Here is an 18087-nt window from a genome sequence, read left to right as displayed (position 1 = left end):
TTTGATTAAAACTGAACAATATCCAGACAAATACGGCTCGAGGAATCGAGCATTTATTTTGAAACAAGTAAGTCTTTAAACCAAATTACTGAAAAGCTTAAATGCCTAGAATGGCTATAGAAATAAAATCTGCCAGGCTACCCAGGGACTCGGCGGGCCCGGGATGGTGTGGCGGTCCAGTTCCTGAGAACAACTCCCTTCTCCACATTCTGAATAGTGAGGCCTTCTTCCTCCTCCTCCTCAATTATTGCACTGCAGTCCATGTCTTCGTCCTCCAAAAACAGATTCTTCAGCCCAGCTAATGCCTCTTCTTCTGCAGTTCCCCATTTTGTATCAGCTTGGTGAAAGGCTTGATCTAGACGTGGCACTGGTTGCTCAAGAGGGTAGTACGGTCCACGCCATGGAGGCGACCAATCTTTATACTCTTGCCATGTGTACTGGTATCCGAGCCCGAAAGTAGTGCCATGACCCTTCAGCTGTATCGGTTTAGTAATACCCTGGAGATTCTTTCCGAGCCCTTTCCCGGGTTCATACCCGGACCATGCCAGAATGCTTTCTATTTTGCTGCTCCACCATTTTTCTTTCTCAATGGCGTTGACACGTTCGATGTGATGATAGGTTTCCCCTCCTAGCCTCCTTCTGTTTTCGATAGCCGGAATGGTTTGGCTGGTGTAAATGGGGTTACTCCCGTCCCCGTGAATGATCACCTCCTGATGGTTCCATTCAAACTTTACTGCCTGATGCAAGGTTGATGCCACAGCCCCAGCGGCATGTATCCATGGTCGTCCAAGTAGCAAATTGTAGGATGCAGATATGTCCAGCACCTGAAGCTCGACATCGAACCACGTGGGCCCCATTTGTAGACAGAGATTGATTTCTCCGATGGTAGCTCTTTGAGACCCATCAAAAGCCTTCACGTTCATGGTCCCTTCCCGTATCTCGTATAGGCTTTGGCCAACCTCTTCAGTGTAGTTAATAGGCAAATATTGAGACTGGATCCTCCATCAATCAGGACCCTGGTAATGAAGTAATCTTCGCATCGCACTATGATGTGCAGTGCTCTGTTGTGATTCAAACCCTTAGGCGGCAACTCATTCTCGTGGAAAGGGATTTTGTGACTTTCCAACACCTGTCCTACCATGTTAGCCATTTCTCCGCTTGTGATGTTATTGGGCACATAAGCTTCGCTTAACACTTTCATTAAAGCATTCTTGTGCGCCTCTGAGTTTTGCAGCAATGACAAGATGGATATCTGAGCTGGGGTTTTGTTCAAATGATCAATGACGGAATACTCCTTCGCTTGTACTTTCCTCCAAAGGTCATCTAGCCCTGTTCTAATGACAGGCTACTTGGCAGTGGCATCCCTACTTGGTCCTCCCAGGTGTTCAGGTGTATAGATTCTTCCGATCCTAGTCATTCCTTGTGCAGCGTCGGATTCCTCCATCTTTGCCTTTCCTTTTCGCCGAGCTTCGGTGACATAATCCCAAGGTATTGCTTTTGAATTGAAAGGAGGTGTGGTCGATACTGTCACTGTGAAAGGTGCGACCACTTCCACTTCAAATGGAACAGGGATGGCCGCGGGTGGAGCCACCTCTACTTCAAATGGAACTGATGCGGCCGCCTCAACCTCGATTTCCGACTGAGTCTGTACTATAATAGGGGTGAGGGTGACTGAGGGTTTAAAGTCATCACCTTCCCGAATAAGCCCAATCGACCCCTCAGGGTCCCATTCTTTGTTAGTCTCTATCACATGTATTCCACCACCTCTATGATTAGGGAGAGAGTTGTTGCGAACATTGGGTGTGGCCTCCTTTGCCTGTATAACCTTGTTGTCAATCAGCGTCTGGATCTTGTCTTTCAATGCTCAGCATTCGTCAGTGGTGTGCCCCTTCATACCGGAATAGTACACACAAGTTTTGTAAGGATTGACCCATTGGGATGGATTCTCTAGTGCCACAACGGGAATAGGAGTGACGTAACCTGCAGCTTTCAACCTTGCATACAGCTGGTCAATGGGTTCAGCGATAGTAGTGTACTGTCTGGGTGGTTTCGGTCGAAATTGGGTCTTGGTCTTGGATAATTTTGGCGAGTCGGAGGTGACTGGAAATGAGATGGTCGGGAGTTATAGGTATGATAGACAGTGGCTAGTTGGGAATATCTGGGGAATGATGGTTGATATATAGGTGGTGGTGCTTGGTATGTGGATGGAGGTGTTTGATATGTGGGTATAGGTGTTCGATAGGTAAGTGGAGATTTCGGGCCTTGAGCCAACATTACTGCCCCAGCGTCTTTCTTCTTTGATATGCAGCCTGATTGCAATGCTTTATTTGTGGCCTGTAATGCCTCAAAATTCGTTACCATCCCGCTTTTGATGCCTTCCTCAATTCTTTCCCCAAGTTTAATGATATCGGAGAATTTATGGTTTTCAATAACCACCAACCTCTCATAATACTGCGGGTCCTGTGCTCTGACGAAGAACTTGTTCATTTGTTCTTCGTCCAAAGATGGCCTGACCTTGGCCGCTTCCGAACTCCAGCAGGTAGCATACTCGCGGAAAGTCTCAGTGGGTTTCTTCTTAAGATTCTGGATGTAGAAAACATCGGGTGCATTTTCTGTGTTGAACCTGAACTGGTCCATGAAATTCGATGCCATACCTACCCAATTGGACCATTTCTTGGGATCCTGGCTGATGTACCAGGACAAAGCATCACCGGTAAGACTCCTCATGAAGAGTTTCATCCGGATCTTTTCGTCTTTTCCGACTCCAACAAGCTTGTCACAATAGGTCCTTAGATGGACCCTAGGATCACCTGTACCGTCAAACATCTTGAACTTAGGAGGTTTGTACCCCTCCGGCAGTTCCACATCTGGCTGTATGCATAGGTCTTCATAATTCAAACCTTCTATCCCTTTGCCTCCTTCGACACCCTGAACCCGACTTGTCAATTTCTTGAGTTCTTCAGCCATGTTTTTAATGAGCAGGTCCTTCTCGGAGGATTCTGGTGCATAGGATGTTGGTTGAGTAGAGTGAGGTATGGTCTCCACATATATGGGGTTGCTTTGATGAGGACCAGGGACTTTGATGTAATGATGGTCGTTGGTTGAGTTTTGAGGATCGGGAATGGGTTGTGGTGTGTTTTGGGGAGTGTAGTAAGTGGCGGTTGGTGGGTATTGGATTGATTGGTGGTGGTGTTGTGGTGGAGTTGGTATTGGTAAGGGATTGAGATTTTGAGGTGGGGTTGGGTATTGATGTGGTATAGGAGGGTTTTGTGGGTGTTGGTTTGATGTGTTTTGGGGAGGTGCTAGGTTCTTTGTGTTTTGTTGGTTGATGTCGGGGACATTCAGGGTGAGCGATAAGTTCGCCAAGTCGCGAACCCGCTCAAGCTCTCCTTGTAGCTCCAGTATCTTTTGTTCCAATCTCAAGACTAGATCATTCGGTGCCGGAGTACTCCGGCCATCTGAAGTCTCTCCATTCTCAACATTCTCCTTTCGAATACCACTTAGGTCGCCCATTTTTATTTTTCCTTTGCCTTTTGTATTGCTTGGAGGAGGAGGAGGTGGAGGGCCTCTAGATCTGGTATGATACGCTGATGATGCCAGTATGAGTGAACCAACCTTAGGGAACGGGAATAATCAAAAGGAAAAACAAAAAGGTAACAAGTTAGTAGGGGTTTCGAAATGTTGTGGTATTTAAACACATATTGCGGGAATATAAATTCGCGTCGTAATTTGGGAGCCTCGTTGTGCCCGAGGTAGGACTAGCGACAAATAGATTTGGAGAACTTCAGATGCCAACAAATGCCTCATTTCATAATATGAAAAATAGACGAATCCCAAAACGACACTAAGATAATAGAAAAATAAGTCACTATTGGCACTTGGCCCTATTACATTTTAAGAAAGCAAATAAATCTAGTCTATTTGGTCCCAGAAGGACCTTCCCCGGATTCCATTTTCCTGACCCTATCGTATAGGTCCCCCAGCTCGCGCAGACCTAGCAGCAAGTAGGCCCTGGCCAGATGTCCTCCTTGAGCTCCTTCAGCGTTCTGGAAATCCTCAATCCTCTTTATGACTTTACCTTCCAGCTCTACTATTCCTCGCTCCAGGTACTCCAGCTTCCTGTTGGAAGTGACCGCCATTTCTTTCCATTCTTCAATCAATCTCACATTCCTCTCATGTATTTCCCCCGGTGCTCATTCTCAAAGTCGTGGACCCTCTTACGCAGCCTGTTGTATTTGACTTGAGCTTTAGCTTCTTCGTCTATGATTCGATTTCCTCAACCGGCTCCTTGCCTCACCATTCCCTTTAGATTGTCTTCTAACCATGCCGGGTAAAGAGGTTCGCACCCTGCATGATACATGTCGGGCTCAATGGTGTTCTTTTCCACAATGATCTTATAGTGCCACATATGCTGGGCTTGGCACTTGTAAGGGACATCGTCGTCCTGAAAGTTTGCTGCGAAATGACTCATCTTGGCAACCCTTGGTACAACCTGTTTCTTGCCTGCTTGCCTCATAACTCGGATAGGGACATAAGGGTATATCCCTCTCAACCCAATCAACACCAAGTGTGGAGCATCCCTGGATCTGATGATGAATTTGTCTGTTGGGAACCACTCAAACATCCATTGCACTTGCTCCTCCGTCAGATTGTCAAAGAACTCCACCCACTCTTTGGCACCTTCCGGCTGAGCAAACCTGTCCGGAATGTAGGTCATCCGCTTGGGGTGATGGAAGGCAATATGGTCATTCCAAGCCCTTCGCGGAAATTCTTGGCGATACTGGCCCCTTTGAAGATGTTCTAATAACCACAATTGCAGTAACAGGTTACAACCCTCGAAATGCTTGAACCCTCTTTGACAGCGCTCCAGAGCCCTGTAGATGTCGGCTATGATCATGGGGACTATGGTGTATGTCTGTCCGTTGATTCCTTCCATCAAAGTCTTGGCGACCATGGCCAACCTAGTGTGGATTCTTCCTTTTCATTGGGAACACTATCAGGCCCAAGAAGCACACAATGAACATGAACACTCTGCGGTCGATGTGGCCTAGAGAAGTGATAGAAAGCTCATCATGGTAGGTACGATAGGATTTGCTATGGCCATACCTCTCATACAGATATTCGAAGGGTATGTAAGATTCCTTCAGGCATCCCAAGTCAGCATTTTTCTTCAGCCCCATCATCTTTAAAAACCCTTTACCAGTACGGTTCTCCGGCACCAATAACCCAGGGCTATCCCAAGCCAATCCCGCAAGTCCCCCAATTTCTTCTAGGAGTGGTGTCATCTCTATGTCGCCAAAATGGAACACAGCCCTTTCACTATCCCAGAATAAAGTGGCAGCCTCGATCAACCTTTTATTTGGCTCAATGTTTAGTAGAGAAGGTAAATTGCCCAAGTACTTTCTTACGTGTTTCTTGTCACTTGAGGAAAGGTCCTCTCACCAATCTAGTAGCAATGGTGGAATGTTGCTAACCATACCGAATCTGGGGACCTCGTGCTTCATTTTCTGCAAAACAAAAGGGTTAGTCCCTTATCCCCCACCAGACTCGGCTAGTTATACATTCATGATTAGCATATTGGCATTCAGTTCTCCAAATTAATGCACAGAACGTGGTTGTGTCCGTTGGGATTATGGAAACTCTGATGGACTTTTGGATAAGGCTTGTCTTAAAGGATTATTATGTGGACAACATATTAATCCGGCTAGGTTTGACTATGATGCATGCACAATTTTGATCAGAGTAAGGTTACTATGGGGGTCTAGACTGGTACCCTCAAGCGGACAACTTGAGGGGGAAAGGCACGGAACCGTCGACTGCACCGCTGATCGACTAGTTTTACCGCAAATAAGCCTTTTTGAATTTAAGGGTAATAAATTGGAAGAGCGCAACCACTCATCAAGCGTTGCTATACGAGTTTGATACGCACGAGTGGAATATGATGTGGAGTATATGCAACAATAATAGCATGTTCTCAAGTATTTGCACGTAAGAGAATAATAAATGCAGTATTTAAATAATTACAAGACGGTTACTGAAGAAAACAAAGAGACAAGTCAGTTTCAGGAAAATAAAGAAATCATAAATGCTTAAAAATAAACAGTTAAATTCAAATAAGGGGAAAGGGTACATGAGATAGAACATGCTTGGACTAATTCATAAAAAATAAGTTCGTTATGGTAAGAGCCTAAATATTCCCCAGCAGAGTAGCCATGCTGTCGCGCCTCCTTTTTTCCTCCTCGCGGAGAACGTCCGGGTTTCGACATTTCATGGGGGAATAACTCTTTTCCTTTAGGGAATTGGGTATTTGAAGAGTCGCCACCTAACGAATTATGGTGCGTTAGGGAACCTTGAACAATTAACTCATGGACTAGTTTGCATTACCAGAGATTTAGGGTAAGGGCTCGAAATAACCTTGAGGGGAAGGTGTTAGGTACCCCTCGCGGTCCACAACGGTGGGTCCCGGCCGAACTTATACTCATGTGAATTAGTCATTTTAACAAACAAACAGTTTTACCACGTACTTGCAAGTAAAGGCATGTTTTGACATTCTAAGCACATGTATGATTCAAGTGATGAAACAAGGGAAAAGGTTTGAATAAGTTGCACATATATAAAGAAAAGTAAATTCATTTAAACAACGGGAGTTGGGAAAAGGTTCCTAGGTTGGTTAGCCTACAGGATCATACCCACACAATGCCCGGTAATCACTCCTCAATGAGGGGCTACACGTAACATTAGCGCGTAGTCATCATATCCTTACTACCAATTCCCTCCCCTTGGTCATAGCCTAAAGCGTTCTAGCAACCTTGAAAGATATCCTATGCGTGCACTACCCGTCCCTTCTTTGTGGCCCTGGAGGTATTTAGGACCTCTAGTTTGGGTAGTTCTAGACCATCCTAAGGTGTTTAAAGGAGAAAAGTCTAAGCGTCAACCAAAACAAGTTGGACTGCATTTAAGGGGGGGAACAATTAAAGGCTCACATTTTACCTCCACAAGCAGAAACAAATAAGTGCACGTCTCAAATAACCGTTTAAGAGAAAAACCTTAGAACATTATGTCTAGGTGAGATGAGAGTATACAGTATTAAATTAGGACCAAAGTGCCAAAGACCTATTCAGCTTGCCTACTGATTTTAGACCTGTTGAATATGAACAATAACGGATAACAGAACATGGTTTTATAGTTGCAGAATTTTAATCGCCCTATAGGCTTGCCTAGGCGTATAACAGTGATGTCCTTTGAGCATGATATCTATTATTGAGCAGGGACGCAGTAAAACTGTAAACAGTTTCAAACGGGCGATTTGAATCCTATAGGCATGCTTTCTACGACATTGATTGAGAAACGAGTAGGTTAGTTAATTTGATTCAGAACTTGCAGGCGTGATTTAAAGTTAGGCTTGTTTTAGATCCTATTGGCATGATTTCTATTAAAGCCGTTTTAATCATATAGACATGATTTCTAAGGAGATAAATTTGAATACATGCTGTAAGGGAAACTGAACTTCAATTACTTTAAACCCTATAGTGATGATATCTAATTATAGAGCTGATTTAGATCCTATAGGCATGGCTTCTAATTGTGTGAAAGTAAAGCATGCAGAATTCACCAAAGCAAGTCCTATAGGCATATTATCTAACAAACACATTAAAATAGACCCTATAGGCATGTTATCTACCCGATTTAATCCACAATATGCAACTACCCACCCCTTTTCACTAATCACCCCAAATGTTTGCTTACAATAATTATTACAGACCAAGAACTGAATATAAATTACAGAAATAATGTAGAAGCTAAGCTATAGGGAGCCTGCAGTAGGCCCAAATGCTTTCCAAGCCTCAAGTAGTCTCAAAGGTCAAAGTTCCATAGCCAATTTCATGTCCAGGTGTATCAGAGTTCCCTAAGGACCTCAAGGATCCCGGGCAGTGCTCACACCCAGACTTCTCTCAAATAGTAACTGATTATAGTGCAGTGTGGAAGTGCCAGCCCTGATATGCCAGAGTTCAGAGAGATCTCAAGAGTCTCAAGGCAGTACACATATCAGAAGGGCAGAACCTAGTAATCTAAGAGTAAAGTGAGAGTGCTTGACATAGTTTTGAAAATAGTACAGAGATGACTCTAAGAGTGAAAGGTTTTCTGAAACAGGAAATAGTTTGGTGGTAAAAGACAGTTTGAGAAGAGTATCAAAACTCTTTTGAAAACAGCAGACAATCAATGGTCATAAAACATCCAGATTCAGAAACACTCAACAAATAGATCTCACATGGGGATAAAGGGATTGGGGCACATAAGAGTCACATTGGGGGTACATGGATATGGCATAGAGGAAACATGCAGTCAACAACTGCATAAAACACTTAGGGTCTTAGAGACTTAGCAGGCTAGTCATGGTCAGTAAATAGTTAAGACAGATATCACAGATGTAATATAGAAAACTTGACATATCTTGAACATGATTAAATATACAGGCAGGGTCAATCACATACATCAAATAACCAACATGATCACATAATTAAGGGATTAAACAAATAATCACAAACAGGCTGGTGAAGTATCAGATAACAAGGTGAAGTGTAGGCATGCTAATCATACATTGAATAGGACAGAGTTTAGACATGCTAGGCCAAGAAGTAAGCAGGAAGACAGGTTGAATTCATAGTTGATGAACTAGTGCAGGAATGAAACACATAGGGTTTGTATTTTAAAATTTAACTAGAGACATACCAGTTGAAGAAAAGAGTGCAGAATATAAAGTAGATGTAGTTCCAATATCTAGCCTTGGCTTTCAGCCGGCTAGACCAGTGAATATCACAAGTAGCAGAGAAGAAAAGAGAGCTTTAGAGTGTAAGTGTGTTTTCGTAAACTAATGTTCGTGTCTGAAGTGATAATAGGAGGGAGTTTATATAGTATCAAAAAGCTTAGCAAAATAAGGTAAGGGATCAATTCAGTAGCAATCAGAGAAATTCAGGGAATCAATCACATGTAAAATCAGTAAGTCTTCCCTTTAATCAAGGGATAATTAATAGTAAAAGCAGGACAAATACTTAAGGAAGGAAATCGAGTATAGAGTAGGTAATTAGGGGTGAATGGACAGGGGTTTCAATTAAGGAAACAATCAGTAAGAATCAGCAAAATAACAAATAAGGCAAGGGAAAATTAATTAAGGCAAGCAGTTCAATTAAACCGAGTAGAGAGGTAAGAATCAAAAGTTTTGTTAAGGAAAAGTGTTCAAATCAAACCAGGAGATAAGGACTTCAGAATAATCAAGGGGTCAATAAAAGAGAAAATCACGTAAAGAGTCAGCAAATATCACAAACAACTTAAATAAAGCAAGAAATAATAGTCAGAATGAACATATACATACAGGATCAGTAGAAAAGTTGAACCAAGAACTTAGTAGAGGCATATTAGGATAAGAAAATCACGAGACATTTAAATGGCTAAAGAGAAATCACAAGAACCAAGGCAAGAACACAGTCAGTGCACCAGTACTCAGAAACCAGACAAGGAATGTCAAAAATTAGGGTTTTTAGTATAAACGAGTTAAGGTTGTAGCAAACTTATGAAATCAGTCAAAACATATAAGAAGTAGAAGATCAAACACTCAAAAAATTACCAAATGTTTTGGAAAAAGAAATTTCAGGAAACCTTAGTTTAGAGAAAGATGAAAAATCACTCGAAAATCATACGATTCTTGTAAAGAATCACAAGGTTATTATAAAACTCATATGAAATAAGTCCAAGTCATCTCAGATCTGTGCAGATCTAAGAGGTTCAGAAGAAAAAATTAGGGTTTCGAGGAGAACAACACAGAGGTGAAGAAACATGCTTAGAAACCCATAGATCATAGTCGATGTAGGACGATCTTACTCGGAATCACACTGGAACAGCCTGAAACAAGCGAGAAAGGGGCCATAGATGCAAGCCAACTAACCCTGGTCCCTTGAGGACCCTGGAGAATGGCAGTACCATGTAGAGAGGCTACTAGAGGCCTGGGGGGTGGTGAGAAAACCACCACAGATAGCCATAGATGAGTGACGGTGAGGTCCGATTAGGGTTAGGCTTGAGAGCGTTTGAGAGAGGAGAGGGATTTCAGGGCGGCGGATGGTGGGAAATGAAAGGGTTTGGGGGTGTCGTTTGGGACTAAAAAGGAAGGGGCTCTTTGTGGCCGTTGATCTCTATGATCAACGGCCGAGATTGAAAGGGTTTTGGGCCGGATCGGGTTAATTTGAGCTGGGTAAATTTAAATTTAAATTGGGCTGGTATTGGGTTGAAATAGGACTAAAATTGAAATAAAAATAGGCCAGATTTTAAATAGCCACTTTTAATAACTAAATACTTTATAAAATAATAAATGAGTTCCAAAAAATATATTTTCGTGTACTAAAAATGATCTAAAATAGTTATTTAATATTTTAAAATATAAAAGATCATTTTATGCATAAATAATCTAATTATGTATTAGTATGGGCTATTATTGCAAAGATGTGCAATTTAGCCTAAGAATGTAAATATAATTGCAAAAAAAATGCACTAAAATATTTAAAAACTATGTTGGCATAAAAAAAGAATTTAGATGACTAAATCATCACAAAAGTAATTTGAAGGATAATTATTGAATATTTATATAAATAAAAAGAGAAGAAATAAATTAATTTGGAGCTTTTAAAATTATAGAAAAACTATAAAAAATGTTTATGCATGCTTATAACTGCATATGTAATACTTTTGAAAGTATATATATATATATATATATATATATATATATATATATATATATATATATATATATATATATATATATTACATATATATTTTATATATATATATATGTAATATATATATATATATATATATATATATATATATATATATATATATATATGTTAAAAAATATGTGAGGAAAAAATTGGGTATCAACAAGGTGCAAGATAGCTATTAAGAATCTAGCTCAAATTCAATTCACTCTAATGTTCTAATGATTCTCGCGAATTCACTCGATGATTAGTTCAATCAATTCAAAGCTCTATAAACCAATTTATGCAATATAACTAGAGTTAAAATCCACAAATATCAATAAAAATATCATGTCCGCCAAACCCTAAAGTAAACTACTCCAAAATCATGGAGAAAGTCATCACAAATAAAGTTGAAAAATAAGAAAACTTGAATTCAAACCAAACTCGGGTGTTGAGTTGAGGAAACAATGATGAATCCTTGTGCTTTGAATCTCTAATGCTCCTCCAATCTTCCGTAGGTCAAAGGTCCCTTCAAAAATGTATTTTTGGTGTATTTATACCATATAAAAGCGGGTCCGGGCGGAACTACCCCTTTTAAACCGAAATAAGAAAATACTCTGAGAAAATAACACAGGTGCGCCACGGCGCCCCATGCGCCGCGCCAATGGGAATGTTCATAGAGCAGGTTTCTACAAGAATTTTGCATTAGCACCTTGTGCCCCGTGGCGCGGTACTGCATTTTTCTGAGAGTAATATTTTACTTTCTCACTTTTTAACATCCAGACTTGGTCCTCAACACCTGAACGTGATCCCGACTTAATTTCTTGGGCTTCTACTCAGACTTCAAAGCTCCAAATCATACATTTTAGCTCCAAACTTGCTTCTCAACTCAAAATCACATCCTACATAATATAACATACGTAATAAGTACAAAGTACTAACAATTAGGCTCAAATACAATCAAAGTGTAGTAATTAGATTACGAAATATAGTTAAAAACGTGAGTTCCTAGCGTATCATCAACACCTCACACTTAAGCCATTGCTTGTCCCCGAGCAATAAACCTACATTTCTCATAGAGACGACGTTTTCAAGTAACTTTTCTAACTCATCCTACCAAGAATAATTAAAGTAGAGTAAGCACCATAGTGTAACATCCTAGCCTCAAGACTCGACCTAAAAGCAGCAAGTATTTTTGATCCACGTCCAATCCGCACTCAATAGTGAGTGAAAACGGTTGTTGGAAGAATAGTACCCAACAAGAGTCGGGGTCGATTTCCACAAGGAGTTACAATGGGTGTTAGGAATATACATTTCATGAGAGTGAATGGACTAACTAAATTTGCACTTCAACAAAAGGTTTTGATTACTAGTTCAAATGGGTATCAAACAAAATAGTTGATATGAGCTCAAGTCGGTTCTCACTATCTCTAGTTTGAACCCTTTAATTAGGCTAATCAAACTCTCAATTAACCCAATTCCTTGTTAGCCAAGTTATCCTAGACTAGATCCCTCTTTCTCATGTAGAGACTAAGTCAAAAAGGCATGAATAAATCTTTGTATCCATTAATTCTAAAATTAAAGCATAAACCAAGCTAAATAATCAATACCCAATCATAAACAAGCATTAAATTAAGTACCCATCAGGTTTAGACACTAGGGTTGGGTCACAACCCTAGTAAAAGATCTAGCTTCTCATAGTGGAAATTGAAGAAAATAAAGAAGACATACTAATTAAACTTATATTGAAAGATTAAAATGCCAAAATATGATATTTAAACACTAAAATAATCAAGGACTTACTAAAATGGCAAAATGTAACGCTACATCTACTTAAACTTCGAAACTTAACCTAAAAATGTGAAAGTCGTCTATTTATAGTGGCCCAAAATTCACTGACAAAAATGCCCCTCGGGAGGTTCTGCGGCTGCACAATTCCATGTGCGGTCTGCAAATTTTTTTAGTTGAGGAGATCGGATTCTGCAACCGCACATTTCTGGGTTGCGGCTGAGAAGCATCTTCTGCGGCCGCACAATTCTTGTGCGGTCCGCATTTCAGCAGGGCTGCAGGACTTGGTCTTTTGCACACTCTCTGAACTTTGAATCATTTGTCAGTGCAGACCCTGTTCTGCAGCTGCAGATGGAATTCCACGGTCCGCACTTTCTTCTGCGGCCGCAGAAATTCTTCTGCGGACCGCACTTCTTTGATTCTGTGCCCTTTATTGCCTTGTGATTCGGAACACTCCTTTCTGAGTCGGATTTCATTATGGGCGACCAAACTTCTAACATTCCTGCAATTTACACAATTTCATTAGTTTCGGGAACATAAATCAATACTTTCGAACTAAAACAAAAGCAAAAAACGTGCTAATTAGTAGTCAAAATCCTCACCTATCAACTCCCCCAAACTTAAGTCTTTGTTTGTCCTCGAGCAAATAAGTTAGTTCCCACCCCCTAGAGTTAAGGGTCATTTTAGCGAGTCAAAGGTGAGTCGTTCACACATCAGTTAGGACCAACAATTACCCGCACTACTCATGAATTATCAACAAGGTTGCACGTCAAATATTCATGCACATATAGTTCTAATGTGACATTTGAGCTTCAAGAGTTGACTTTACTCATCAAGGACTCTTGTTCTATCATGTAGATCATGGTGGACTCCAAACTCTTCTTCCTCTACTTTCCATTTGCCAAGCTCACTTAAGAAATTAGCACTCAATCTTAGGATTCGTGAAAGCTTCACTCATCTCTCACAAGAGAATGTCACAAGTACGGCTTCAAGTACAATAGGCTTGCCCCTCATGTAGATCGCCACTAATATAAGCTCACACGGTTTGAAATGAAGTAGGAATTCTTTCGGGATGCAATGAAGTGCTTTGGATTAGGGTAGGATACCATATGGGTGAGTGGTTACACCTTTCCTTAAGAACTCCACACTTTCATTTCTCGGCTCATAATTGCCAATTCTTAGAGGCATTTTCTCTCCATTGGGGATTAGATAGAGTTAACATCACTCTTCCTTGTTCATTTCATTATTTTTCTTCCTTTTTGATTGCTCATTCTAGCAATCATTATCTCTTTTTGAATCCATCAACCCTTCCACTTATTCACGTTTTGTATTTTTCTTTTCGTTCTTTTCTTTTCTTGCCTTCTCTTTCATAAAGATTATTTCTTTTCTTTTTTTGTACCTTGATACCTTTTTAAACTTCTCATCTCTCCCCAAACTTATGTTCTAAGCCATTTGTTTCACAAGAGTATTAAGGAATGTTCGGGTGCCAAGAGAGGGTCACGACAAAACGGGTAAAGGCTTATAAAATGGTTATCAAATGAGAAAGGCTAGAGGCTCAAAGGGGTTGACTAGGGATAACGACATTGGTTGGCAATAGAAAGCAAACGGGCCAAGGAAAGCCTACAATCACTTCTCAAATCATGCAAAACTTAATATTTCGCCTTGAAACACATTCAGGGCAAGTTCTAGACTCTTCGCACGGATACTTGGCCTAGCAACAATTCATCTCACCCCTCATGCAACTGGATTGTAAAAGAGGATAGAGTCGAGAGACTACAACAACCACATTCATATGGTCCAATTAAACCACTCGATGATCGCCAAAGTCAACTCAAGAGTCACAAAGTCACTAACTAGAGCAATTTCTTTCAAAAACCTTGTCTCTAACAATAAACATGTAGTTAAGTGTGTTGGTGCCAATTGGAGCATGGTTGACTCTTCGAGCATGACTTAATTAGGTCTTTTATTCATTACTACTACTAGTATTACCAAAATACAAAAACGAACTCATTCCCTTAAGAAGGTTGTCACGCCATCCATCGTTGGGACGAGTCACCCGGGTCTCACAATAACTACCTTTGGAAAGAACCGTGGCGGTAAGAAAACCAAAGGCTTATTATCTACTAAAGCATAAAAAGAAGCTACGTGACAAAACAAGAACTAATATGGAAAAGATAAAGCAGCTAATAAGCAAAAACTCTGATAAAGAAGCTAATGAGCAAAAACTACTAAAGATAGAATGAATATACATAATGAGAGAGAGAGAGAAGATAGATAAATACAAATAAGAAAAGAAAGAATACCATCAAATTATTACAGACCAAATGTATCAAATAAACTCCACCCACCCCCTCCCCCTTCCCCCCCCCCAATAAACGTAAGCATTGTCCCCAATGCTTAGCAAAATAAGAGTAAAGAGGAGAAGGTAAAGAAAACTCCCTATGGATCCTTGGACATCTCAGTGTCCTTAGCAATGTCATCGCCCTCAGCATCTGCCAGCTGAATCTCATCATCACCAAGTCCTGGAGTAGATGGGTTGGCGAACATCTCATGCACTGCCTCAGCAGTGTCGGCAACAAGGTCTGGCTCGTCAGACTGGCCAGCTGGTGCTACCGGTGCGTATGAGGCTGAAGGATATGGGGCAGGCTGGTGCGGGTCAAGCAGCTTGTCAAAAGTAAAGTCGCCAGCTGTAGCAAGTCTAGTCACCTCCCTCTGGAGCTTGTCCACTGATTTCTTGCACACCTAGGACTTCCTCATATTCTTCACTTCCTTTCCTAGCTCTTCAATCACCAGCCCGTGCTGTACCAAGGTACTCATGATTGTCTTCTAGTTCTCCAAAATCTTATTCAGTGTCTCATCAATGGTAGAAGGAGCCTGAGATTCCTGAGAAGTGGACTGCGCAGCAACAGTACTGGACAAGTCATACAACTTTACAGTAGCTGTGTGCTTCAAGTTGTTGGGACTCGCTAATGTTTGGGAGATTCGCAGTGCAGATAGTGGGGCAGTGTGCATGGGTAATGGCTTTAGAGCCACTCTAGGGGCTGTGGTAGGAGCTGAAGATGATGGTGGAGGCATAGCTACGGAGCTGGTGGAAGGCTCAAAATCGGTGATTGAATATTAACTGCCTCAGAAGCTACCACAAGTGGCTCATCAGACTGGCCTGTGGTAGTCGAAGCCTGGGCTTTCTTCTTCGTGTTTCTCGCATCCGTAAGTGAATACCAATCGAAAGGCTTCTTCGTCTTCACCTTGGTATCAAAATCCTTCAGCTCTACCTTTGCATCAATTAGATATTCTGTAATAGTGTTGGGATAAGGTTAGGACGAGCTATCCTGCCGTGCTATCACTGAGATGCTGGCCAACATCATGACACCCACATTGATAGGGTAACCGGCCATAATGGAAGCCACAAGAACCGCCCGAAGAATGGGAAGGTGAGTCTCGTTCTAACACGGATCCAACCTGCTACAAACAAAGGTCTGCCACCCTTTTGCCTCAAAATGCAAAGTGTTCCGCTGAATAGGAACTCCAGCGGCAATCCATGGTAGTGCTGGCCCTGGTGGTGCTAGAATCTCATCACTGCAGGAACTTCCTCCTGCAGTGCGCACCTCTCCAGATACTCCTTCGTCTCAACATCCTCAAAGCCCAAATAGGTATTTAGCATATGTTGATCAAACCTCACCTTAAGGTTGCATACTTTGGTCACCTTCATCCCTTTCTTTATGTGAGCCACAGTTGCGTAGAATTCGCAGACGAGGTATTCTTTGGCATCCTCTACACTCTGGGTGAAACACATCCACCCCTTCTGTGATCTGAACTATCTCAATATGGCTGGGTTATACTTCTTCAAATCCTTCAACAAAAACTGTCGCTCAAGAGTTAGCGACCTCACTGGCCACCACATATGGAAACTGGTGAAGGCTACCAAGCTGACAAAACGATCCTCCCAAATCTCCTTCTTCTTTGATATCTCCAAACCTGTAGTGGTGACATCTGCCACTCTGCCATTATCAGGGATGTCATGAACTGGTGCATGAAACAGTGAGATGAAGATGGCTCATGCCTGAGCTGGTATCTCCCCTGCGACCTCGACTATGTTGTCAGCTGCTCCTGAATAGAGGCTAAGTTACCTCTGACACTTCCCTAGACGGGACATATGAGCTAAACTCGGAGAAGTCTACACCTCTCTCTCTGCCGGTTGTTGCTTTCTTTCTTATTGTCTTTGGCTGGCTAAAGGGCAAGGCACTTTTCCCTCGGCCCCGAGAAGGTTCAACTCTTCCCTTTGAAATGTCACCTCGTCCTCTAGATCAAACCATCGTCTGTATCAAGCAGAGGTGACTATTAGTTGCAATTCGATGTTCAAACATATGCAGGAGACATGTAAGTAAATGATAAACCATAAGACACAGTGGGGGTGTAATGTTAAATCAAGCTTGTAGGGAAAGTGATCTACGGTCCATACAATTTAGCCTATGGCCGTAGATGGGGACTCGCAGACCGCACATGTTTGTTATGCGACTGCAGAAATGAAGTGCGGTCCACATAATTTGGCTTGCGGCCGCACCTCCGAATCCCAAAATTTCTAACTCTTTAATGACAGAGAATTGACCAATCTGCGGGTGCAAGAGATTTCTGCGATCCGCACAATTTGACTTGCTGCCGCACATTGATGTCTCAAAATGAGTACTCTCTGTGACAGAAGATGTGCTGGTCTGCGGCCGCAAAGGGAATTCTGCGGTCCGCACATTTTAATTTGCGGCCGCAGATTTCTTTTCACTGAGTTGCCCAAACTCAACATCTGCAGACCGCACAAATTCAAGTACGGTCGCAAATTTCAAAAGTTACGTACAGACCAAATTTTTCTACTTAGGTTATTCAATTTTTTGCACAATTAGACATGGAAACATTGTAAAAACATGAAATTGTACTGACCCGATCCCATTAGAGCATGTATCAAGTTTACCCAGTTCAGATCTACCCCAGACGAACGCACAATTAAACTGTAATAACAAATGGCCTAAGAACTAAACGTCTAGAAATTATACTAACACAAAAAATTTAACATGAAATTGAAATATACCAGATAGAATGAGTGTAATGAGTGAATGATCAAGGTGGTGGTGTGTGAGGATAGTTAGAAATCTCCAAGATAATTCAACAGAGCACAGTGTTTTTCTTCAGAGAGGAAAAAGTGTAAAATGAGCCTTGTTCCTCTATTTATACCAACTGTTTGATAAGGGGAAGAAGGACGAGTGCGGCCGCACATTTTCATGTGTGGTCCTCACTCTATCACCTGGGGCCTCATCTCAGAACTTCATTTGTGGTCCGCACATTTTCAGGTGCGACCGCAGATTTCACGTATGGTCGCAGATCGACCTACGCACTGACAAACTTAAACTTCAGAGAGTTGGTATTTTTGACATCTTAATTGTGTGGTCTGCAAGAGAAATGTGCGGCCGCAATGCTTTTCTACTATGGCACCAACAAATGTGCGGTCCGTACAAACTAAATGTGGTATGTAGTTCTTGGAACACTTAGCCATATTTTCTTCCACTGT

This window comes from Nicotiana attenuata, chromosome 6 (genome assembly GCF_001879085.1).
Source record: "Nicotiana attenuata strain UT chromosome 6, NIATTr2, whole genome shotgun sequence".
Lineage (NCBI taxonomy): Eukaryota > Viridiplantae > Streptophyta > Magnoliopsida > Solanales > Solanaceae > Nicotiana > Nicotiana attenuata.
The sequence above is the reverse complement of the archived record's forward strand: the minus strand, read 5'-3'. Positions refer to the sequence as shown.